A 25,532-nucleotide genomic window follows, 5' to 3' on the forward strand; every position below is an offset into this window, starting at 1 on the left:
GTAATGCTTGCGCAGTTAACTGCTGAATTGCCCTCATCCTTTCTGTTCCTCTTTTGCTTGCACCAATGAGCTGGACTTGCGTGAGTTTTTACTTTATCTGCAAGTATGGCGGTGACCTGATTGTTTTAAACACAAAAGGTGCTATGAATTCCCAGCAGAGGTTTTTTACTGAGGCTCAGGGAACGTGTAAGCTAACCGGTTTTTAATCTTTATTTTTTAAATGACGTATATTTTTTCAGATTATAAAAGAATTGCAAAAGGAAAATTTAAAATAATTACATATAAAAAGTAGCAAAATTTAGAAAGTATAGGAGAAAACACAAAAATATTCATAATGAATTGTTATTCATATGTATTTTGTATACTTTCTTCCAGTTAATATAAATACAGAGAATGCATAAAGCACAAACGCACTCACATCCATAGAAGCATAAACCATCTCAGATTGGAATACAAGTAAAACTTTTCTTTTTCTAAGACAAACTACAGCAGAGGTTGACAAACTATGGCTTGAAGATCATATCCTGCCTATTATTATAAATAAAGTTTTATTGGAACACAACCATGCTCATCTGTTTACATATGTAAACATCTGTGGCAGCTTTCATGCTACAAGGGTAGAGTGGTTAGTTGTAATAGAGACCCTATGATCTGCAAAGCCAAAAATATTTACTGTTGGCTTTTTATAGAAAAAGATCTGTTCATCATAAATTAATATAATAGCATACCTTCCACTGAGAACTAGGTGAGTTTTTAATTTTTTTTTTTTGAGATGAAGTCTCACTCTGTCGCCCAGGCTGGAGTGCAGTGGTACGATCTCAACTCACTGCAACCTCCACCTCCCAGGTTCAAGCAGTTCTCCTGCCTCAGCCTCCCATGTAGCAGGAACTACAGGTGCATGCCACCATGCTGGGCTAATTTTTTGTATTTTTAGTAGAGACAAGGCTTCATTGTATTACCCAGGATGGTTCAGTCTCTTGACCTCGTGATCCATCCACCTTGGCCTACCAAAGTGCTAGAATTACAGGCATGAGCCGTTGCACCCAACCTTATGTTTTGTTTTGTTTTCCTGACATAGTTATCAATGTCATTTAAATGATTAAGTTATTACTTATTTGGAGTTCAGCACTCAGATTTTGTGTCTTAGTTGTGGTCTGGTTTGATCCAGCTCATCTATATAACTTGCCCACTTCAGGTAATGTTGCATTTCTTGACTCATTTTTTTACCTACTTTCCCAAAGTTTAGCACCTCCCTGATTGCCCATGCTCCCAAAAGTGATGATCTAGGAATGATACAAGAGCCCGCCCTGTCTTTCTCTTGGAAAGACAATATGCTTTAATATGTACCTTGAGAGATTCTGAGTCAGAGGACTTGGAACTGGGCCCAGGAATCTGCATTTCAAAAAAAAAATCTCTTGATGATTCTGTTTTATGTTGTTCATAAAACCTTACTTTGAGAAATACCATCATAGACCTTTTCTTTCCACCTGCCCTAACAAACTTACCTGCTCTCTCTTCCAACCACTTAGGACTTTGCTTTCTGCTAAGAATTGAAAAACCCATTGGGAGTGATAAATTTAACAGATAGTCCCTAGGGAGTATGCTTTTTTTCCCTTAAGATTTCACAGAGACAAAATCTTAACCTGGAGAAATGGTTCTTCTGAAAATTTCAAATCAGTAGCACTTCAGTATAGGAGAAGTTTAGACAAGAGGGTCTTAAGATACCTCTAAAAATATGAGTGTGAAACTCTGCACTTGGATCAGCCCTATTGAATGCTGTTTAATAGGTGCTATATAAGCTTATGAGATATCCTAATTACTAAACAAACAAAACCACAAAGTGAGTTGACACATAAGGCAAATCTTCATTGGTCTGAAGTAATTGGTATTCGTCTTAGTTTCTGTAGTTCATATTTTGTTTCATTTCATCCATTAGCTTCTGGGTATTTTAATACAGATATCCTCCAAAACATCTTTGGGCATAATACAGGCTTTGTGTTATTATGAACACTGATTTGTAGTTATAACAGCATTATTTAGGTTACAAGTAAAGTAACTTCTTATCAAAAGCTTAAATAAGTTTCCCTGTTTGACATTTCCATTTCTGTCCATTGGCTGCAAGTATTAAACAAAATAGTTTCTTTTCTTCTTCAACTTATGACCATGTCTTTATCGTCTCTTACAGCTTTGTAAGAACCACAAGCCCTCAGGTTAATATGTCATTTTCTCCCTTGCCCTGGCTTTTTAGGCAACACAGACATGAAAAACAATCATTGAATAATTATTATTCTTTTAAGAAGCCTAGTACACCCAGTATTGGTTTAGGCATGATGAGGGAACACAGAAGCACCATAAAGTAGATTATCTGTCCTAGAATTGCTTATAATATGAATAAAGAGAAAAAAAAATGTAACTTACAATTGGGACATAATTCAGGTCAGTAGGGTTAGACCCTTGGAGTTCAATGTTTTAACATTTATTTACTCAATCAATAAGTGTTTATTGATTGCCTATTATGTACAAGTATTATACAAGTAGTAAACAAAAGAGGCAAAATCTTCAAAAACACTTTCTCTTAGGGAGCTTATATTCTAGTGCAGAAGACAGATAATAAACAATAGTATGTTTTCATATGTTCTAAGAAGAGTAAAGCAATAAAAGGGAGTCAGATGGTGTATGTTTAGGGATTAGGGAGAAAGATGGTGATCACTATTATTGTAAGCTTCCTCAGGGTTTACAAATTTGAATCTCATTAGTTTTGAGACCTTTGCTTGGATCCTAACATTTAAGGTCCCAGTCCAACATCTTAAGGAAGCTGTGGACCAGGCCTGGTGGCTCATGCCTGTAATCCCAATACTTTGAGAGGCAGAGGCAGGTGTATCACCTGAGGTTGGTAGTTCGAGACCAGCCTGACCAACATGGAGAAACCTGGTCTCTACTTAAAAAAATACAAAAATTAGCCAGGCCTGGTGGCGCATGCCCATAATCCCAGCTACTCAGGAGGCTGAGGCAGGAGCATCAGTTGAACCCGGGAGGCAGAGGTTGTGGTGAGCTGAGATCGCGCCATTGCACTCCAGTCTGGGCAACTAAAGTGAAACTCTACCTCAAAAAAAAAGAAAGAAAGCTGTGCTGTTCTGGAATCATCATAATATAGGCAGAAATTCTAGTCAAGTGATAAAAGATTTCTTTACAAAAGGGAAGTCTCAAAAGGGAAGATATAATTCAAAGGTCTGAAGACTTTTAGGAATTTATGCATGTCTAAGTACATATCCAAGTCTTGGGGGAAATGTCTGGAAGCTATTCCAGCCAGACTTTTGAATGTTTTGCTCCTTTTCTTTCTGATCTCAGCTCTACCCCATCACCAGATTACCTGGTTTCACTTTATTTTCATAGCACTCATCACCAATTGATATTTATTTATTTGTCTAGTTGTTAATTGCTATATTTTCCCATTGGATAGGAAGCCCCAGAAAAATAGAAAACTTGTTTGTTTGGGCCCTGACATATTAAGTTCTCAATAGGTATTTGTTGAATGAAAGAAGACCGGGAATTTGCTGTATCCTAATATAGGCAAGGAAGAGAGAAACATCTCAACAATTTAATTCTTAAAACATTATCTCAATGTATTTATTTATTTTAATTGCAGTAATTCACTTATTTGGAATAATCCAACATAGATTATTCTAGTTCTTATTAATCAAATTTTTGAAGTATTCAGTTGATTTTCAGACAAATATACTTCTACTTTTTGAGATAATTGTAGAAAAAAAGCTACAATTAAGGCAAAATTTCACATTCTCTTAGAAAGAAATGTATTTACATTTTTAAATTTAATAAAATGCACAGAATGCATTCACCTTGCATATGAATGTTTCATTCAAATAGCATATATATATACATGTGTATATATATATGTGAAACAATTGGTTTTCTATATTATGAAATAATTGAAGCAAATGAAAAGGTATATAGGATAATCTAGTCAGCATCTATATATTCACCATCCAGCTTTTTTGAATTTAACATTTTTCCATATTTACGTCGTATCTTTTTTTAGACAAATAAACATTTCCAATACATTTGAAACCCCCTGGATAACTGTCCCTTGTCCCATTCAGTTCTCCCCTTCCTGAAGGTCATAATTATCATGATTTGATTTTTAACTTCTCCATGCCTATTTTTATAATTTTATACATATGTATGATTATATAAACAATATAGAGTTTGCATGTTATTATATAAGTGGCATCATACTATAATTAACCCTTAAACAACATGGGAGTTAGGAGTGCCGACCTCCCACACAGTTGAAAATCTGCATATAACTTTCAGCGGTTCCCAAACTTAACTACTAATAGCCTACTGTTGACTGGAAGCCTTCCTAATAACATGAACAGTTGCCTAACACATATTTTGTATATTATGTGTATTATACACTGTATTTTCATAATAAAGTAAGCTAAAATGTTATTAAGAAAATCATGAGGAATAGAATCTGTTTTTGCTATTAAGTAGATGTGGATCATCATAAGGGTCTTCATCTTCATTGGTTTTATGGTGAGTAGACTGAGGAGGAGGAGAAAGAGAAAGGATTGTTCTTACTCTTTCAGGGGTGGCAGAGGCAAAAGAGGTGGAGGAGGAAGAAGAGGCAGGAGAGGCAGGGGCATTCAATATAACTTTTATTGAAAGAAATCTAAGTATAATTGGATCCTCAAAGTTCAAACCTGTTTTATTTAAGGGTCAGCTGTGCTGTGCAAGTGTCATTCTGCAACTTTTTTTTTTTGATCAACATAGTTACTTGACATTTATCCATTTTGATACAAATAACTAAGGCTTATTAGGCTACTATATATGCTTTTGCTTATCTGTCTATCTTGTCATACTGGGCTGGTGTGACAGTTTATACTCCCACTTTTGGTATATGAAAGTTGTTGTTTCATTCACGTTATCACTACTTTTTAAAATTACTGAACTTGATTTTCATCTTTGCTTCTCTGATGGGTAAAATGTTATTTCATTTTTTTTTTGTCATGCAATTGATGGTACAGTAGAACATTGTTTCTTAGGTCTAATTAACTTTAACTCCTTTATCAATTGTTCATTCATATCCTGTGTCTATTTTTCCTTAGGTTGCATATCTTTTTATATTCATAAAAGTTTTTATACTCTGCCTACCAAAATATTTTGGTTGCATGAATTATAAATATCATGATCCAGTCTGTGATTTGCCTTTTTAATTATTTATGGCATATTTTGCTGTATAGAAAGATTTTTATTTAAATATTCAAATTTAGCAAATTTTTCCTTTATAATTTATTATATCTAGTTGAAGACATTTTTTCTTACTCTGAGACGATAATGATTTTATCTTACATGTTCTTCCAAAAGTTTTAATATTTTAATTTGCACATTAAGACTTTTAATATTCAGGCTTAGTATCCCTTATCTGAAATGTTTGGGATCTGAAATATTTCAGATTTCAAATTTTTTCAGAATTTGGAATATTTGCATATACATAATGAGAAATCTTATTGATGGGATTCAAGTCTAAATACACAATTTATTTATGCTTCATATATACCTTATACACATAGCTGAAGGTAATTTTATTTTTCCTTGGGGATGCTAACTAAATGTTGTGTTGTGCGCCTGTGATTTGACTGAGGCCTGTCATGTGAGGTCAGGTGTGAAATTTTCCATTTGTGACATCATGTTAGTTCTTAAAATCTTTCAAATTTTGGAGATTTTCAGATTTCAGATTTTCATATTAGGAATCAATCTGTATATAGCTATATATTTATATATAGTATGGGTCAGGGATCTAATTTTGTTTTTATTTATTATTTATTGAATATTTAATTCTCTCCCTCACAAATGTGTAATTATACCTCTGTAATATAGCAATTTTCTCAAAATATTTTGTTATATTTCTAACCCCTCTCTAGTTTTCCTTGTGTTTTCATATATCTATACATTAAAACTACACTGTCAACTATATTGTTTTGGGGGATAGAGCATGGCACTTCCAAAGTCGAATACCTGTGTTTAAATCTTGTCTTCACCATATTCTAATTTATGCCCTTGTGTGTATTTTTTAGTCTCTGTGCCTCAGTTTTTTCATCTCTTAAATGAATTTAGTAATGGCAACTACTTGTTTTTATCCATTAGGTCTGCTATAACAAAATATTATATATACTGTGTGATTTATAAACAATAGAAATTTATTTCTCATAGTTCTGGATTGTGATCTCAAGATCAAGCCACTGGCAGATTTAGTGTCTAGCGAGAGACCACTTCCTGGTTCATGGATGGCTGTCTTTTTCCTTTACCCTCATATTGCAGAAAAGGCAAGGAAGCTCTGTGGAGTTGCTTATATAGGATCTAATCTAATTTATAGGTACCTCACCCTCAAGATCTAATCACCTCCCAAAGGCCCTACTACCTAATACCAATGGGCATTAGGGTTCAACATATGAATTTTAGGGGGGTATAAACATTCAGTCCATTGTACTACCTAACGATTGTTATGAGGATTAAGTTAGCAAATGCTTACGAAAGCCATAGCACAGCATGTCACACATAAAAACACTTGAAAAAATTATAACTATGTTACTACTATTACATTAAAATAAGTCTTGATATTTTGATACTTGCCCTTTTCCCTAAAAAATTCTCTTAGCTAATTATTGTCTTTTTGCTATTGCATATAAATTTCAGAATTGACTTGTTATGCTCCAAAAAATAACTTACTGAAATTTTAATTATATTAGTATTGACATTTTTGTATTAATTTATGAAGAATTGGCATCTTACATACTTAGTCTATCCATCCATGAACATAGAATACATTTTCATGTAATTAAATCTTCTGTGTTTTTCAGTATAATTAAATAATATCCTCCAAACAAATCTTGCATATGTTTGTTACATTTAGTGTTATTTTTTGTAAAAATTTGTACTTCTCAATTAGTTCTGGTAGATAAAAACACAATTGATTTCACTCATTTATCTTATACATAACTATATTTTGAATTTTGTTAATTCTAATTGTTTTCTATAGGAAATTATAAATTTTCTATGTAGATAGACTTTGACATTACCTACAAATTATAGTTAATCCTTAAACAATATGGGGTTAGGGATGCCAACTCTCCACCTTACAGTCAAATAGTTGCATATAACTTTTGATTCTCCCAAAACTTAACTACTAATAGCCTACTGTTGACTGGAAGCCTTACCAATAACCTAAACAGAGAGTTACACATATTTTGTATGCTGTATGTATTATATACTGTATATTTACTAAAAGTAAACAAAAGAAAATGTTATTAAGAAAATTATAAGAAAAATACATTTACAGAAATTACTGTAGTGTATTTGTCAATACTGTAAGTTTAATCATCTGTTCACAAGATGAATCATCTGTCTGAAATGGCAAGCAATCACAGCTGCAGACTCCAATCTACAGTACATATCAAGCAATTTAACTTTTTCTTGTTATGTCATGACTTTTCTCTGCTTCTTGGGAACACTTCCAGCATTACTAGTGGCACGTCATATGGTTCCCATGGTGTTATTCGAGGTTTACCATATGGCACTAAACACGATGAAAATAGGCAAGAATGACAAGAGATCACTTTTTACTATGGTACGTAATTTACTAGAGAGACAAACTGCTCACACGGAGGTGATTAGCATCACAGGGTGATTTAAGTGGACATTTGCAACATTTGAGCTTATGACAATACCAACAGGAGATAATTATAAAACTTTTATAGTAGTATAGTATACGCTATAGTAAATTTATTCAGTTTTGATTTAATATTGCATCTTCACATTTATTTACAATTCTCTTGACTGCGATTGGTGCCATGTATGGTCTGTATATGTTTGTGTGTGTTAATTTTAAACTAAAATTTAAATTTAAACTAAATTTTAAGTTTTTGTAATAGGTTTGCATACATTTTATGGTAGTAACAAAGTAGACTAGTTTCTACATAAATTTTATACATTCATCACATACCTAAATTTTTCTCTGTTTTTTGACATCCCATGGCTGTGTTTCATCTGCAAGTTTTTTCAAATTGTCATAAATCTCCAAAATTTTTTTCAGTGTATTTATTTTTAAAAGTCTACATGTAAGTGGACCTTCACATTTCAAACCCATGTTGTTCAAAGGTTGACTGTAAGTTTTCAAATCATATAGCTTACTTCTTCTCCTTCTCCTTCTCCTTCTCCTTCTCCTTCTCCTTCTCCTTCTCCTTCTCCTTCTCCTTCTCCTTCTCCTTCTCCTCCTCCTTCTCCTCCTCCTCCTCCTCCTCCTCCTCCTCCTACTCCTCCTCCTTCTCTTCCTCCTCCTCCTCCTTTTAAATTGCTTTGTCTAGGATTTCCTGAGCAATGTGAATAGAATGGGTAACTTTACTTAGTTCTTGACTCAAAGGCTTTGGATCTCTTATTCCTTCATTAGGTACAATGGTTGCAAGTCTTAAAAGGTATACTTAATCAATGAAGACAGTTTTCTTTCATTTCTATTTTGTGTTTTATTATAAAAATAATTGCTCCTATCAAATGTGTCTTTGTATCTGATGAGCTCATATGTTTCTTCTTTAATTTACTAATGCAGTGAATTTATGTAATAGCTTTTCTGATGTTGAACATACTTGCTTAAACAATGATGTAATTTTTTCCCCTTTGCTGACTTCCATTTAATAATATTGATGTGGTTAGGATTTTTTTTTTTTCGAGATGGAATTTTGCTCTTGTTACCCAGGCTGGAGTGCAAAGGCGCGATCTCGGCTTGCTGCAACCTCTGCCTCCTGGGTTCAGGCAATTCTCCTGCCTCGGCCTCCCGAGTAGCTGGGATTACAGGCATGCGCCACTATGCCCAGCTAATTTTTTTGTATTTTTAGTAGAGACGGGGTTTCACCATGTTGACCAGGATGGTCTCAATCTCTTGACCTCGTGATCCACCCGCCTTGGCCTCCCAAAGTGCTGGGATTACAGGCTTGAGCCACTGCACCCGGCCTGGGCAGTTCTTTATATAAGTATGAGAATGGACTAATAAAGTAAATTGGTACTGGGAGTGGGGTGCTGCTATAAAGATAGCCAAAAATCTGAAAGTGACTTTGTAACTGGGTAACAGGCAGAGGTTGGAAGAATTTGGAGGGCTCCGAAGAAGATGGGAAGATGTGAGAGAGTTTGGAACTTCCTAGTGATTTGTTGAATGGCTTTGACTAAAGTGCTGATTAGTGATATGGACAATGAAGTTCAGGCTGAGGTAGTTTCAGATGGAGATGGACTTATTGGGAACTAGAGTAAAGGGCACTCTTACTATGCTTTAGCAAAGAGACTGATGGCATTTTGCTCCTGCCCTAGAGATCTATGGAACTTTGGACTTGAGAGAGATGATTTGGGGTATATGCAAAAGAAATTTCTAAGCAGCAAAGTGTTCAAGGTGTAACTTGGATGCTCTGAAAAACATTCAGTATTTTGCATTCACACTGAGATGATTTGGGGTTGGAACTTATGTTTAAAAGGGAAGCAGAGAATAAAAGTTTAGAAAATTTGCAGCCTGACAATGCGATAGAAAAGAAAAACCCATTTCCTTGAGAAATTCAAGCCAAATGCAGAAATTTGCATAAGTAACAAGGAGCCAAATGTTAATTGCCAAAACAATGAGCAAAATGTCTCCAGGGTCTTCATGGCTGCTGCTTCCATCACATGCCACAGTCATAGGTGGGAAAAAGATGGTTTCATGGGATGGGTCCAGAGCCTTGCTGCTTTGTGCAGTCTTAAGACTTGGTGCCCTGCACCCCAGCCATGGCTAAAAGGGACCAATGTACAGTTCAGGTCATTGCATCTGAGGGTGCATGCTCCAAACCTTGATGACTTACATGTGGTATTGGGCCTGTAGATATACAGAAGTCAAGACAGGTTTGGGAACCTCTGTCTAGATTTCGGAGAATGTATGAAATGCCTGGCTGTCCAGACATTTTGCTGCAGGGGTAGAGCTCTCACAGAGAACCTCTGCTAGGGCAGTGTGGAAGGGAAATGTGGGATGGAAACCCCTACACAAAGTCCCACTGGGGCACTGCTAGTGGACCTCTGAGAAGAGGGCCATTATCCTTCAGACCCCAGAAAGGTAGATCCACCAACAGCTTGCACTGTGCACGTGGAATAGCCCCAGGCTCTCAATGCCAGCCCATGAAAATAGCCATAGGCGCTGTAGTCTGCGGAGCCACAGAGCAGAGTTGCTCAAGGCCTTGGGAGCCCACACCCTGCATCAGCATGCCCTGGATGTAAGACATAGTCAAAGGAGATCATTTTGAAGTGTTAAAATTTAATGATTGCCCTACTGGGTTTTGGACTTGCATGGGACCTGTAGACCCTTTATTGGTCTAATTTCTCCCATTTGGAATGGGAGCATTTACCCAATGCCTGCATGCCCATTTTATCTCAGAAGTAACTTTTTAATTTCACAGGCTCATAGGTGGAAGGGATGTATCTTGTCTCAAATAAGACTTTGGATTTAGACTTGGACTTTTCAGTTAGTGCTAGAATGAGTTAAAACTTTGGGGGACTGACAGGAAGGCATGACTGACTTTAAAATGTTAATGGGACATGAGATTTGTGAGGGATCCAGGGCTGAATAATATGATTAGGACTTGTGTTCCCACCAAAATCCCATCTTGAATTGTAATCCTCATGTGTCAAAGGAGAGACCACGTGGAGGTACTTGAATCATGGGGGTTGCTTCCCCTATGATGTTCTCATGGTAATGAATGAGTTCTCATGAGATCTGATGGTTTTATAAGAGACCATCTCCCTTCACTTGGCACTTCTACTTCTTGTTGTGTTGTGAAGAAGGTGCCTTGCCTCCCCTTCATCTTCCTCTATGATTGTAAGATTTCTGAGGCTTCCCCAGTCATGCTGAACTGTGAATGAATTAAAACTTTTTCCTTTATAAATTACCCAATCTCAGACAGTTCCTTATAGCATATGAAAACTAATACAAATATTTTATCTATAATATTTGAGTCAATTTATAGATTTTATGTTCCTATTTAATAATGTCCTCTACTTTCTTTTTCACATTGCCTTAACTGTTTTTTTTAAAATTCAGATTACAGTATTCGAAGGAGGTAGAGCAAGATGTCAGAATAGAAAGCTCCCCAGTTGTTCCCACCACAAACCCACCAATTTACCAGCTATCTGCACAGAAAATATTCCTTCATAAGAACTAAAATTCAGGCGTGTACTCATAGTACCTGATTTTAACTTCATATCACTAAAAGAGGCACTAAACACATAGAGAAAAGCAGTCCTGAATTGAATTGCTAACATACCACTCCTCCACTTGGCTCTCCCTGCAGTAGCAGGCATGATGCAGGGATCATCTCTGGGTGCTCAGGGAGGAAGAGCACAGCAGTCCTGAGACATTGAACTCAGTGCTGTCCTGCTAGAGCAGAAAGGAAAACCTGACAAAACTCAGCTGATGCTTGCCCACAGAGGGATTGTTTAAACCAGCCCTAGCCAGAGAGGAATCACCTATCCCAGAGGTCTAAATTTGAGTTTCTGCAAACCTTGCCATTGAGGACAAAAGTCCCTTGTGTCTCTAAGTAAACATGAGAGGCAGCCTGTGCCATAAGGGCAGCAACTTTTAGACAAGCTCTAGTGCTGAAGTAGGACCAGAGACAGTGGACTGAGGGAGCATGCAACCTACTGACACCAGCTGGCATAATCCTCCTTTAACCTCAGATTGCATGGGTCACTGCTCCAAAAGTTACACCTTCCTTCCTCTGGAGGAGAGGAGAGAGAAGAATGGGAAGGAGTTTGTCTTGCATCTTGGATACCAGCCTGGAAAAACCCTAGATCCTAGTTGACATTTCTAGACACACCCTGGGCCAGAAGGGAACCAGCAGCCTTGAAGCAAGTCCTGGCACTATTTATCACCTGCTAACTGAAGAGCCCTTGGGGTCTGAATAACCAGCAGTAATACCCAGGCACTACACTGAGGGTCTTGGTTGAATCTCTGAGACTTACTGGCTTCAGTGAGACTCAGAAAAATATTAGCTGTGCTGGCTATGGGGCAACACTCCTTCTGCTTGAGAAAAGCAGAGGGAAAAGTAAAGGGGATTTTTCTTGCTTTGTGGGTACCAGCATGGCCACAGGGGAGAGCACCAAGTGGGCTCTTGGGGTCCCTGATTCCAGGACTTGACTCTTGAATGGCATTTCTGGATCTGCCCTGGTACAGAGTAGAGCCCACTTCCTAAAGGGTGAGTCCCAAGCCAGATAGCATTCACCACAGTCTTATTTAAGAGCCTTTGGTCCTTAAGGGAACATGGGAGGTTGTCTGGTATTCTCCTTGTGGGTTTTGGTGGCAGTGGCTATGAGGTGGCCTCCTCTGTCTTTGGAAAGGTGAGAAAAGAGTGGGAAGGAGTGTGTCTTGTGGTTTGAGTCCTATCTCAGCTGCAGTACAATAGAATACCAGACAGACTTCTAAGGTTTTTGATCTAGTCCATGACTCCCAAATGGCACCTCTGGACCCATCTAGAGGACCTCACTAATGTGAAAAGAAGGACATAGGTCTGGCTGGCCTTTGCCACTTATTAATTGTGGAACCTCAGTGCCTTGAGCAAACAGAAGCAGTAGCCAGGGAGTAATCACAGCAGGCCTTGGGCAAGACCCAGTGCTGTGCTGGCTTCAGGTCTGAGTGGTGGTGGTGGCTACAGAGGTGCTTGTGACACTCCTTCCCCATCTTTAGGTGGCTCAGAACAGAGAAGGAGACTCTGCTCTTTTGTTGAAAGTAATGGAAGAGAAGAAGGGTCTCTGCTTGGGATTCCAAGGAATTCTCCCGGATCTTGTCCAAGACCATCAAGGCAGTGCCTCTAGAGATCTACTAGAACCATAGCATTACTGGGCTTGAGGTGCCCTCTAAAGCAGATACAGCTTAGATCACAAGACCTACGTCCCTCCAAATATCTGGAAAGCCTTCCCAAGAAGGATGGGTACAAACAAGCCCAGATTGAGGAGACTACAATGAGTGCATGAATACTCTTCAGTGCCAAGACACTGAAGAATATCTACTAGCATCAATGCCATCAGGAAAACATGACCTCCCTGAATGAGCTAAAGGCACTGGGGATGAATCCTGGAGAAACAGAGATATGTGACCTTTTAGACAGAGAATTCAAAATAGCTATATTTAGGAAACTCAAGGAAATTCAAGAGAACATAGAGAAGAAATTCAGAATTCTGTCAGATAAATTTAACAAAGAGATTGAAATAATTAAAAAGATGCAGAAATCCTGGAGATGAAAAAAATGCAATTGGCATACAGAGTAAGGCATTAGGGTATTTTAGTAGCAGAATTGATCAAATGGAAGGAAGAACTGCTGAGCTTGGAGACAAGCTACTTGAAAATACACAGTCAGAGAAGACAAAAGGAAAAAGAATAAAAAGCAATGAACTATGCTTATAGCATCTAGAAAATAGCCTCAAAAGGGCAAATCTAAGAGTTATTGCCTTAAAGAAGAAGTAGAGAAAGAGATAGAGGTAGGTAGTTTATTACAAGGAATGATAACAGAGAACTTCCCAAATCTAGAGAAAGTTATCAATATCCAAGCATAAGAAGGCTGTAGAACACCAACCAGATGTAATCCAAAGAAGACTACCTCAAGACATTTAATAATCAAACTCTCAAAGATCAAGAATAAAAAAACGATTATAGGCCAGGCGCGGTGGCTCAAGCCTGTAATCCCAGCACTTTGGGAGGCCGAGGTGGGTGGATCACGAGGTCAACAGATCGAGACCATCCTGGTCAACATGGTGAAACCCCATCTCTACTAAAAATTACAAAAAATTAGCTGGGCACGGTGGTGCGTGCCTGTAACCCAGCTACTCAGGAGGCTGAGGCAGGAGAATTGCCTGAACCCAGGAGGCGGAGGTTGCGGTGAGCTGAGATTGCGCCATTGCACTCCAGCCTGGGTAACAAGAGCGAAACTCCGTCTCAAAAAAAAAAAAAAAAAAAAAAAGAAATGATTATAAAAGCAACAGAGAAAAGAGACAAACAACATACAATGGGTCTCCAATAAATCTGGCAGGAAAATTTTCAGTGGAAACCCCCAGGCTGGGAGAGAGTGCCATGACGAAAATTGCTGAAGGGAAAACAAAACAAAACTTTTACCCTAGAATAGTATAACTGATGAGAATATCCTTCAAACATGAAGGAGAAATAAAGACTTTCCCAGACAAATAAAAGCTGGGAGATTTTATCAACACCAGACCTGTCCTACAAGAAATGCTACAGGTAGTACTTAAATAAGAAATAAAAGGATGTTAATAAGCAGTAAGACATTGCCTGAAGGTACAAAACTCACTAGTAATAGTACGTACACAGAAAATCACAGAATATTATAATACCATAACTGTGCTGTGTAAACTACTGTTGTCCTAAAAAGAAAGACTAAACAATAAACCAATCAATAATATTAACTATGACAACTTTTCAAGATATAGGTGGTACAATAAAATGTAAATAAGAACAACAAAAGAGGAAGTAGAGAAAGAGATAGGGGCAGAAAGTTTATTCAAAAGGATAATAACAGAGAACTTCCCAAACCTAGAGAAAGATATCAATACGCAAGTATAGAAAGGTTATGGAACACCAAGTAGATTTAACCCAGATAAGACTACCACAAAGCATTTAATAATCAAACTCCAAAAGATCAAGGATAAAGAAAGGATTCTAAAAGAAGCAAGAGAAATGAAACAAATAATGTACAATGGAGCTCCAATATGTCTGTCAGCTGACTTTTCAGTGGAAACCATACAGCCCAGGAGACATAAGCAGTACAATAAAATGTAAATAGAAACAATGAAAAGTTAAAAGAAGTTGAGAGCTAGAGTTTTTATTAGATTTCTTTTTGCTTGTTTGTTTATGCAAATAGTGTTAAGTTGTTGTCAGGTTAAAATAATGGGTTATAAGATAGCAATTGAATGTCTCATGGTAACTTCAAACTTAAAAGCATACAATGGAGACACAAAAAGTAAAAAGCAAAAATCTAAATTATATCACCAGAGAAAATCACTTTCACTAAAGGAATTCAGGAAGGAAAGAAAGAAGGTATGACCACAAAACAACCAGAAAACAAATAACAAAATGGCAGGAGTAAGTTCTTACTTATGACAGTAACATTGAATGTAAACAGACTAAACTCTTCCATCAAAAGACATGGAGTGGCAAAACGGATAAAAGAAACAAGACCCATTGATCTGTTGCCTATAAGAAATACACTTAACCTATAAAGGGACACAAAGACTAAAAATAAAGGAATGGAAAAAGATATTTGATGTCAGTAGAAACCAAAAAAAAAAGAGCAGGAGTAGCTATACTTATAACAGATAAAATAGATTTCTTTCTTTTTTTTTTTTTTTTTTTTTTTTGAGACGGAGTTTCGCTCTTGTTATCCAGGCTGGAGTGCAACAGTGGTGCAATCTCGGCTTACCACAACCTCTGCCTCCTGGGTTCAGCCTCCTGAGTAGCTGGGATTACAGGCACGTGCCACCAGGCCCAGCTAATCTTTTGTATTTTTAGTAGAGACGGGGTTTCACCATGTTGACCAGGATGGTCTCGATCTCTTCACCTTGTGATCCACCCACCTCGGCCTCCCAAAGTGCTGGGATTACAGGCTTGAGCCACCGCGCCCGGCCTGATAAAATAGATTTCAAGACAAACACTAAAAGAGACAAAACAGTTCATTATATAATGATAATGATAAAGGGGTCAATTCAGCAAGAGGCTATAACAGTTTTAAATATATAGGCACTTGGCCGGGCGCGGTGGCTCAAGCCTGTAATCCCAGCACTTTGGGAGGCCGAGGCGGGTGGATCAAGAGATCGAGACCATCCTGGTCAACATGGTGAAACCCCGTCTCTACTGAAAATACCAAAAATTAGCTGGGCATGGTGGCGCGTGCCTGTAATCCCAGCTACTCGGGAGGCTGAGGTGGGAGAATTGCTTGAACCCAGGAGGCGGAGGTTGCGGTGAGCTGAGATTGCGCCATTGCACTCCAGCCTGGGTAACAAGAGCGAAACTCCATCTCAAAAAAAAATATATAGGCACTCAGTATGGGAGTACCCAGATTTATAAAGCAAATATTATTAGAGCCAAAGAGAGAGATATACCCCAATATATTAGTAACTAGAGATTTCAGCACCCCACTTTCAGCATTGGACAGATCTCCCAGACAGAACATTAGCAAAGAAACATAGTCTTGAACTGCAATATAGACCGAATGGACCTAATGGATATTTACAGAATATTTCATTCAGTGGCTACATAATATACATTATTTTCCTCAGTACATGGATCACTCTCAAGGATAAACCATATGTTGGGTTACAAAACAAGTTTTAAAACAATTGCAAAATTGAAATTAAGCATCTTCTCGACCACAGTGGAATAACACTGGAAATTAATAAAAAAGAATTTTGGAAACTATACAAATACATGAAAATTAAATAATATGCTTTTGAATGACCAGTAGCTTAATGGGATTTATCCCTGAGATGCAAAGATGGTTCATCATATGCCAATCAATCAATGTGATACGTCATATAAACAGAATAAAGGATAAAACCATTTGATTATTTTAATTGATGCTGAAAAAGCGTTTGATAAAAGCCAACACTTTTCATGATAAAAACCCCCAAAAAACTGTAGATAGAAGGGACATACCTCAATGTAATAAAATACATACATGACTGACCCACAGCTAGTATCATACTGACTGGTGAAAAACCAAAAGCATCTGCTCTAAGATCTACAACCACTATGGAGAACAGTTTGGAAGTTCCTCATAAAATCAAAAATAGAACTACCATATGATCCCACAGTCCCACTGCTGGGTACATACCCAGAAGAAAGGAAATCAGTATAACGAAAGGAAATCAGTATTTTGAAAGGAAATCAGTATCGAAAGGAAATCAGTATTTCCTGTACTCATGTTTGTTGCAGCATTGTTTATAATAGCTAGATTTGGAAGCAATCTAGGTGTCCATCAACAGATGAATGGATAAAGAAAACGTGATACATATACTCAATGGAGTAGTATTCAATCATAGAAAAGAATGAGATTTATTCATTCGCAACAACTTGGATGGAACCGGAGATCATTAAGTGAAATAAGCCAGGCACAGAAAGACAAACATCACATGTTCTCACTTATTTGTGGGATCTAATGATAAAAAGAATTAAACTCATGGATATAGAGAGTAGCAGGATTGTTACCAGAGGCTAGTGAGTATAGTAGGGGGCTAAGAGAGAAGTGGGGATGGTTAATGGGTACAAAAAAAATACAAAAGAATGGATAAAACCTAGTATTTGACAGCACATCAGGGTGACTATAGTTAATAATAACTTAATTGTACATTTAAAAATAACCAGAAGAGTGTAATTGAATTGTTTGTAACCCAAAGGGTAAATGATTGAGCGTATGGATACCCCCATTCTCCATGATGTGATTTTCACATTGCATGCCTGTATCAAATTGTATCATGTCCCCCATAAATATATACACCTACTATGTACCCACAAAAATTAAAAACAGAAAAAAATTTAAATGTTACAATACTGTAAAATATGATAACCCGTAAAATGAGCTGCAGAGCAGTGTGTATTCTGGGAGAACTTGCATATATTCAAGAATGGTTTTCAAATAATATGTATAATAGCTCTGTAAAATATCTGGGCCTAGTATCTTTTATAGAATGTATTTTATATTACTGACTACATTTATTAAAACTTAATAGTCTATTAAAGTTTTTATTTCTTGAGCCAGTTTTGATTAGTTATATCAAGAAAATATCTATTTTATCTAAATTTTCAAATGTATTGACCTAACATTGTTTAAAATACTTTCAAAATATTTACAGTTTGTATATCTATGAAATTTCTATTTTTTTTTTTTTTTTGTTATCTTCTCAATAGTCTCTTTCTCTTCTCCTTCATTACTTTCTTTTTTTTTGAGATGAAGTCTGGCTCTATCCCCAAGGTTGTAGTGCAGTAGTGCCATCTTGCCTTACTTCAACCTTCTTCTCCTGGGTTCTCTTGACTCAGCCTCCTGAGTAGCTGGGATTACATGTGTGTACCACTAAGCCCAGATAATTTAATTATTTTCTATTACCATTTTTATTTCTTTGACTTTCTTTGTGATTGTTCTATTGTTCTTTCACTTTCTTTTTAAGTTGAAGTCTTGGTTTATTCTTCTCTATTAAACACAGAAGGTTTTGTATTTTCCTTTAATTCAATTCTAGCTATATTGTTTGTGTCCTTTTTTTATTGTTTTTTAAGTTCTGGGGTACATGTGCAGATCTTGTGGTATTGTTACATAGGTACACACATGCCATGGTTTTTTGCTGTCTCCATCCTCCCATCACCTACATCAGGCATTTTTCCCAGTGTTATCCCTCCCCAACGTCTCCGCCCCCTGCTGACCCTCCCCTACTCCCCCATCCCATAACAGACCCAGTGTGTGATGTTTCCCTCCCTGTGCCTATGTGTTCTCATTGTTCAGCTCCTACTTATGAGTGAGAACATGCAGTGTTTGGTTTTCTGTTCTTATGTCAGTTTGCTGAGAATAATGGTTTCCAGCTTCATCCATGTCCCTGCAAAGGACATGACCTCATCCTTTTTTATGGCTGCATAGTATGCCATGGTATATATGTGCCACATTTTGTTTGTCCAGTCTATCATTGATGAGCACTTGGGTTGGTTCCAGGTCTTTGCTATTGTAAACAGTGCTGCAATGAACATACATGTGCATGTCTTTATAATAGAACAATTTATAATCTTTTGGGTGTATACCCAGTAATGGGATTGCTGGATCAATTGGAATTTAGATCTCTAGTTCCTTGAGAAATCACCACACTGTCTCCCACAATGGTTGAACTAATTTACACTCCCAACAGTGTAAAAGTGTTCCTATTTCTTCACATCCTCTCCAATATCTGTTGTCTCCAGATTGCCATTCTAACTGGTATGAGATGGTATCTCATTGTGGTTTTGATTTGCATTTCTCTCATGACCAGTGATGAGCATTTTTTAATATCTTTGCCTTATAAATGTCTTCTTTTGAAAAGCGTCTGTTCATATCCTTCACCCACTTTTGAATGCATTTATTTGTTTTTTTTTTTCTTGTAAATCTGCTTTAGTTCTTTGTAGATTCTGGATATCAGCCCTTTGTCAGATGAGTAGATTGCAAACATTTTTTTTCCCATTCTGTTGGTCGCTGGTTCACTATAATGATTGTTTCTTTTACTGTGCAAAAACTCCTAAGTTTAATTAGATCCCATTTGTCTATTTTGGCTTTTGTTGTCATTGCTTTTGGTGTTTTAGTCATGAAGTCCTTGCCTATGCCTATGTCCTGAATGGTATTGCCTAGGTTTTCTTCTAGGGTTTTATGGGGTTAGGTCTTACGTTTAAAACTTTAATCCATCTGGAGTTAATTTTAATGTACCATGTCAGGAATGGGTCCAGTTTCAGCTTTCTGCACATAGCTAGCCAGTTTTCCCAACACCATTTATTAAACAGGGAATCTTTTCCCCATTGCTTGCTTTTGTCAGGTTTGTCAAAGATCAGATGGTTGTAGATATGTGTCATTGCTTCTGAGGCCTCTGTTCTTTTCCACTGGTCTATATCTCTGTTTTGGCATCGGTACCATGCTGTTTTGATTATTGTAGTCTTGATGCCTCCAGCTTTGTTCTTTTTTGCTTAGGATTGTCTTGGTTATGCGGGCTCTCTTTTGGTTCCATATGAAGCTTAAGGTGCTTTTTTTCTAGTTCTGTGAAGGTCAATGGTAGCTTGACGGAGATAGTGTTGAATGTATAAATTACTTTGGGCAGTATGGCCATTTTCACGATGTTAATTCTTCCTAACCGTGAGCATGGAATGTTTTTCCATCTGTTTGTGTCCTCTCTTATTTCCTTGAGCATTGGTTTGTAGTGCTCCTTGAAGAGGTCCTTTACATTCTTTGCTAATAGTATTCCTAGGTGTTTTATTTTCTTTGTAGCAATTGTGAATGGGAGTTTGCTCATGATTTGGCTCTTTGTCTGTTATTGGTGTATAGGAATGCTTTTGATTTCTGCACATTGATTTTGTATCCTAAGACTTTGATGAAGTTGCTTATCAGTTTGAGATTTTGGGCTGAGATAATGGGGTCTTCTAAATATACAATTATGTCATCAGCAAATAGAGACAATTTGACTTTCTCTTTTCCTAATGAAATACCTTTATTTCTTTTTCTTGCCTGATTGCTCTGGCTAGAACTTCCAGTACTATATTGAATAGGAGTGGTGAGAGAGGGCAACCTTGTCTAGTGCCAGTTTTCAAAGGGAATGCTTCTAGTTTTTGCCCATTCAGTATGATATTGTCTGTGGGTTTGTCATAAATAGCTTTTATTATTTTGAGAGGCATTCTGTTGATACCTAGTTTATGGAGAGTTTTTAGCATAAAGGGCTGTTGAATTTGTCAAAGGCTTTCTCTGCATCTATTGAGATAATCATGTGGTTTTTGTCTTTGGTTCTTATGTGATGGATTACGTTGATAGATTTACATATGTTGAACCAGCCTTGCATCTCTGGGAAGAAGCCTACTTGATCATAATGGATATGCTTTTTGATGTGATATTGCATTTGGTTTGCCAGTATTTTATTGAAGATTTTTGCATCAATATTCATTATGGATATTGGCCTGAAGTTTTCTTTTTTAGTTGTGTCATGCCAGGTTTTGGTATCAGGATGATGTTGGTCTCATAAAATGAGTTAGGGAGGATGCCTACTTTTTGTATTGTTTTGAATAGTTTCAGAAGGAATGGTACCAGCTCCTCTTTGTTCCTTTAGTAGAATTCAGCTGTGAGCCCACTTGGACATGGACTTTTTTTGGTTGGTAGGCTATTAACTGCTGCCTCAACTTCAGACCCTGTTTTTGGTCTATTCAGGGTTTCAACTTCTTCCTGCTTTAGTCTTGGGAGGGTGTAAGTGTCCAGTAATTTATCCATTTCTTCCAGATTTACTGGTTTTTGTGCATAGAGTTATTTGTAGTAATCTTTGATGGTAGTTTGTATTTTGTTTTTTCTTTTTTGTTTTTTGTTTTTGTTTTTCATTGCATCTATTCAATTCTTCTCTCTTTTATTTTGTATTAGTCTGGCTAGTGGTCTGTCTATTTGTTGATCTTTTCAAAGCAGCTCCTGGATTTATTGATTTTTTGAAGGGTTTTTTATGTCTGTCTCCTTCAGTTTTGCTCTGATCTTAGTTATTTCTTGCCTTCTGCTAGCTTTTGAGTTTTTTTGATCTTTCTTTTCTAGCTCTTTCAATTTTGATGATAGGATGTCAATTTTAGATCTCTCTTTGCTTCTCATGTGAGCATTTATTGCTGTAAATTTCCCTCTAGACACTGCTTTAAATGTGTCCCAGAATTTCTGGTCATTGTGTCTTTGTTCTCATTGGTTTTGAAGAACATCTTTATATCTTCCTTCATTTCATTGTTTATTTTGTCATCATTTGGAAGCAAGTTGTTCAGTTTCCTTGCAGTTGTGTGGTTTTAAGTGAGTTTCTTAATCCTGAGTTCTAATTTGATTGCACTCTGGTCTGAGAGACTGTTTGCTATGATTTCTGTTCTTTTGCATTTGCTTAGGAGTGATTTATTTCCAATTATGTGGTCAATTTTAGAGTGAGTGCAATGTGGTGCTGAGAAGAATGTATATCCTGTGGATTTGGGGTGGAGAGTTCTGTAGGTATCTATTAGGTTCACTTGGTCCAGATCTGTGTTCAAGTCCTGGATATCCTTGTTGATTTTCTGACTTGTTGATCTGTCTAATATTGACAGTGGAGTGTTGAAGTCTCCCACCATTACTGTGTGGGAGTCTGAGTCTCTTTGTAGGTCATTAAGAACTTGCCTTAATTATCTGAGTGCTCCCATATTGGGTGCCTATATATTTAGGTTAGTTAGCTCTTGTTGTGTTGTACTGGTCCTTTTACCATTATGTAATACCCTTCTTTGTCTCTTTTGATCTTTGTTGGTCTAAAGTCTGTTTTATCAGAGACTAGGGTTGCTTTTTTGTGCTCCCCATTTGCTTGGTAAATCTTCTTCCATATCTTTATTTTGAGTCTATGTGTGCCTTTGCATGTGAAATGGGTCTCCTGAATACAGGATACCAATGAGTCTTGGCTTTTTATCCAGTTTGCCAGTCTGTGTCTTTTGATTGGGGCATTTAGACCACTTACATTTAATGTTAATATTGTTATGTGTGAATTTGATACTGCCATTTGTTACTGATGGTTGTTTTGCCCGTTAGATGATGCAGTTTCTTCATTGAGCTGTTGGTCTTTACCATTTGGTACATTTTTGCAGTGGCTGGTACTGGTTGTTCCTTTCCATGTTTAGTGCTTCCTTCAGGAGCTCTTGTACAGCAGGTCTGGTGGCAACAAAATCTCTCAGCAGTTGCTTGTCCATAAGGGATTTTATTTCTCCTTTATTTAGGAAGCTTAGTTTGGCTGGATATGAAATTCTGGGCTGAAAGTTCTTTTCTTTAAGGTTGTTGAATATTGGCCCCCACTCTCTTCTGGTTTGTAGACTTTCTGCCAAGAGATCCACTGTGAGTCTGTAGGGCTTCTTTTGTGGGTGATCTGTCCTTTCTCTCAGACTGCCCTTAGTATTTTTTCCTTCATTTCAACCCTAGTGAATCTGATGATTATATGCCTTGAGGTTGCTCTTCCTGAGGAATAGCTTTGTGATGTTCTCTGTATTTCTTGGAATTCAGTGGTGGCCTGCCTTGCTAGGTTGGGGAAGTTCTCCTGGCTAATATCCTAAAGAGTGTTTTTCAGCTTGGATTCACTCTCCCTGTCATATTCAGGTACATCAATCAATCGTAGATTAGGTCTTTTCACATAATCCCATATTTCTTCGAGGCTTTGTTCATTTCTTTTCACTTTTTTCTCTAATCTTGCCTTCTTGTTTTATTTCATTGAGTTGATTTTTAATCTCTGATATCCTTTCTTCTGCTTGATCAATTCAGCTGTTGAAACATTTGTATGCTTCGTGAAGTTCTTGTGCTGTGTTTTTTAGCTTCGTCAAGTCTTTATTTTCTTCTCTAAGCTGGTTATTCTAGTTAGCATTTTTTCTAGCATTTTTTTCAAGGTTTTTAGTTTCTTTGCATTGGGTTAGAACATGTTCCTTTAGCTCAGAGATGTTTGTTATTGCCCACCTTCTGAAACCTGCTTCTGTCAATTCATCAAACTCATTCTCCATCCAGCTTTGTTCCCTTGCTGGTACGAAGTTATGATCCCTTGGAGGAGGAGAGGTGTTGTAGTCTTTGATGATTTCATCCTTTTTGCACTGGTTTCTTCCCATCTTTGTGAGTTAATCTACCTTTGATCTTTGAAGTTGGAGATTTTGGATGGGGTCTCTGAATGGACATGCTTTCTGTTAATGTTAAAATTATTCTGTTTCATTTTTTGTTTTGCCTTCTAACAATCAGGCCCCCCTGCTGCAGGACAGCTGGAGGTCTACTCCAGACCTTGCTTGCCTGGGAATCACCTGCGGGGGCTGCGGAGCAGTGAGGATTGCTGCCTGATCTTTCCTCTGGTAGCTTCATCCCAGAAAGGATACTGCCAGGTGTCATCCTGAGCTCTCCTGTATGAGGCATTTTTGTGGTTATTCAGGGCTTAGGGAGCCAATTGGGGAGGCAGTCTGTCTGTTGTTTGCCTGCAGAGGTGCTGCTGGGCTGCCTGGGACTCAGCCAACTGCTGTGTAAGCTTCCTCTGGCTTTTGTTTACACAGTGAGATTAGACCTGCCTTCACAATGGCAGACACCCTTCATCTCACCGAGCTCAATCAGCCTTGGTCGAGCTTAAACTGATATGCTGGCTGTGAGAGGGTTTCAGTTTGCTGGTCTTCGTGGGGGTGGGACCTGTCAAGTCATATCACCTGTCTCCCTGCTTTCAACTCTCCCTCTTCCTGGGGGAGCAAGTAGATCTGTCTCACTGGCACTTTCAGCACTAGTCAAAACTTCTGCCCAGATCTGTGCCAACAACTCATGGTGCTGCACTGGCAGGAGCTGTCACTCAGATCTGTATTGATAACTTGCAGCACTTTTCAGCCTAGCAGTGTTATCCTGGAAGGTGAGTTGCAACAGCCATGGGAGAAGTGCAGTATCTGAACCAGAGTGCTGAGTGGATGAAGTTCCCAATCCTCCATCCAGTTGCACTCCCAGGTGGGGCAGTGCCCTGCCCTGCCTCGGTATGCCCTCCTTGGGCTATACCTACTGTCCAACCAGTCCCATTGAAATGAACCTGGTACCTAGGTTGGAAATGTGGAGATCACTCACCTTCTGCATCTTTCTTACTGGGAACTGTGCTCCGGAGCTGTTCCTATTTGGCCATCTTGGCGGAAGTCCATATATGTCAATTTTAATTATTTTAAGGAATTTTAAATTTCAAGCATGGTGTCCTCTTTGAACCATGAATTATCCCATTTTAAAATGTTTTGTTTATTCTTCTGATATGGATTTATTGCTAAATTAAATATTGCTATACATTATTTTCTTTTAGTGATTAGATTCTTTAGTGTTTACTTCAGTTTACTTTGTGCTTTCATATGTGACAAATTTTGGTAAATTTATAGATACTGAACACAATGTTCTATTAATGTCCATTAAGTCAAATTCATTTTTGATGACATTTTATATGTAATTATTTTATGTGGTAGGTAAAATTATAAGATGGTCTCAAAGATTCCAGGCCTCTGTTTCCAACAGTTTTCCTAGTATGCATGAGGCTTGTGACTATGATGAGAGTTCACTTCCTTGATTAAGTTGCTAAATATTTGACTATAAGTTAATAAAAAGGAAGGTGGCTAGGACCCCAGGGTGACCTTTAGGAGCTGAGAGCACCCTTTGTACCAGACAGCAAGAAAACAAGGACCTCAGTCTTATAGTTGTAAGGGACTAAATTCTGCCAAAAATGGAATGAGCTTGGAAGAAGTCCCTGAGCTCCACATAAAAATGATACCTTGATTTCAGTCCTGAGCAGAGAATCCAGACTTCCCATCTTCAGAAATAGTACTATAATCAATGGCTACTGTTTTAAGTGCCTAATTTTTTGGTAGTCTGTTACACAACATTATGCTATATTTTTGAATTTGACTTATCAATTATTAAGGGAGGTATGTTACACTTTTACATTGTGATTATTCTTGTTAATTTTTGTCAGTAATTTTGTCAACTTTTACTTTTTTACTTTTAGCCTGTGATACTTGGGCTACATAAATTCCAAATGGTTACTTCTAATTAATGAATTTACTTGTTATTACTAATCATATTTTTGCCTAAACATTTTGTCTGATATTAAAATAGTTATTCCATATATCTCTTGTATAGTATTTTTCCATCATGTTATTCTTCATCCTTTATTTTCACTCTTTCTTTGTTTTATGTTTTTAGTAGTATCTTTAGTAAACAGCAAAAAGCTAGATTTTA

Source organism: Callithrix jacchus, chromosome 14 (assembly GCF_049354715.1).
Source record: "Callithrix jacchus isolate 240 chromosome 14, calJac240_pri, whole genome shotgun sequence".
Classification (NCBI taxonomy): Eukaryota; Metazoa; Chordata; class Mammalia; order Primates; family Cebidae; genus Callithrix; species Callithrix jacchus.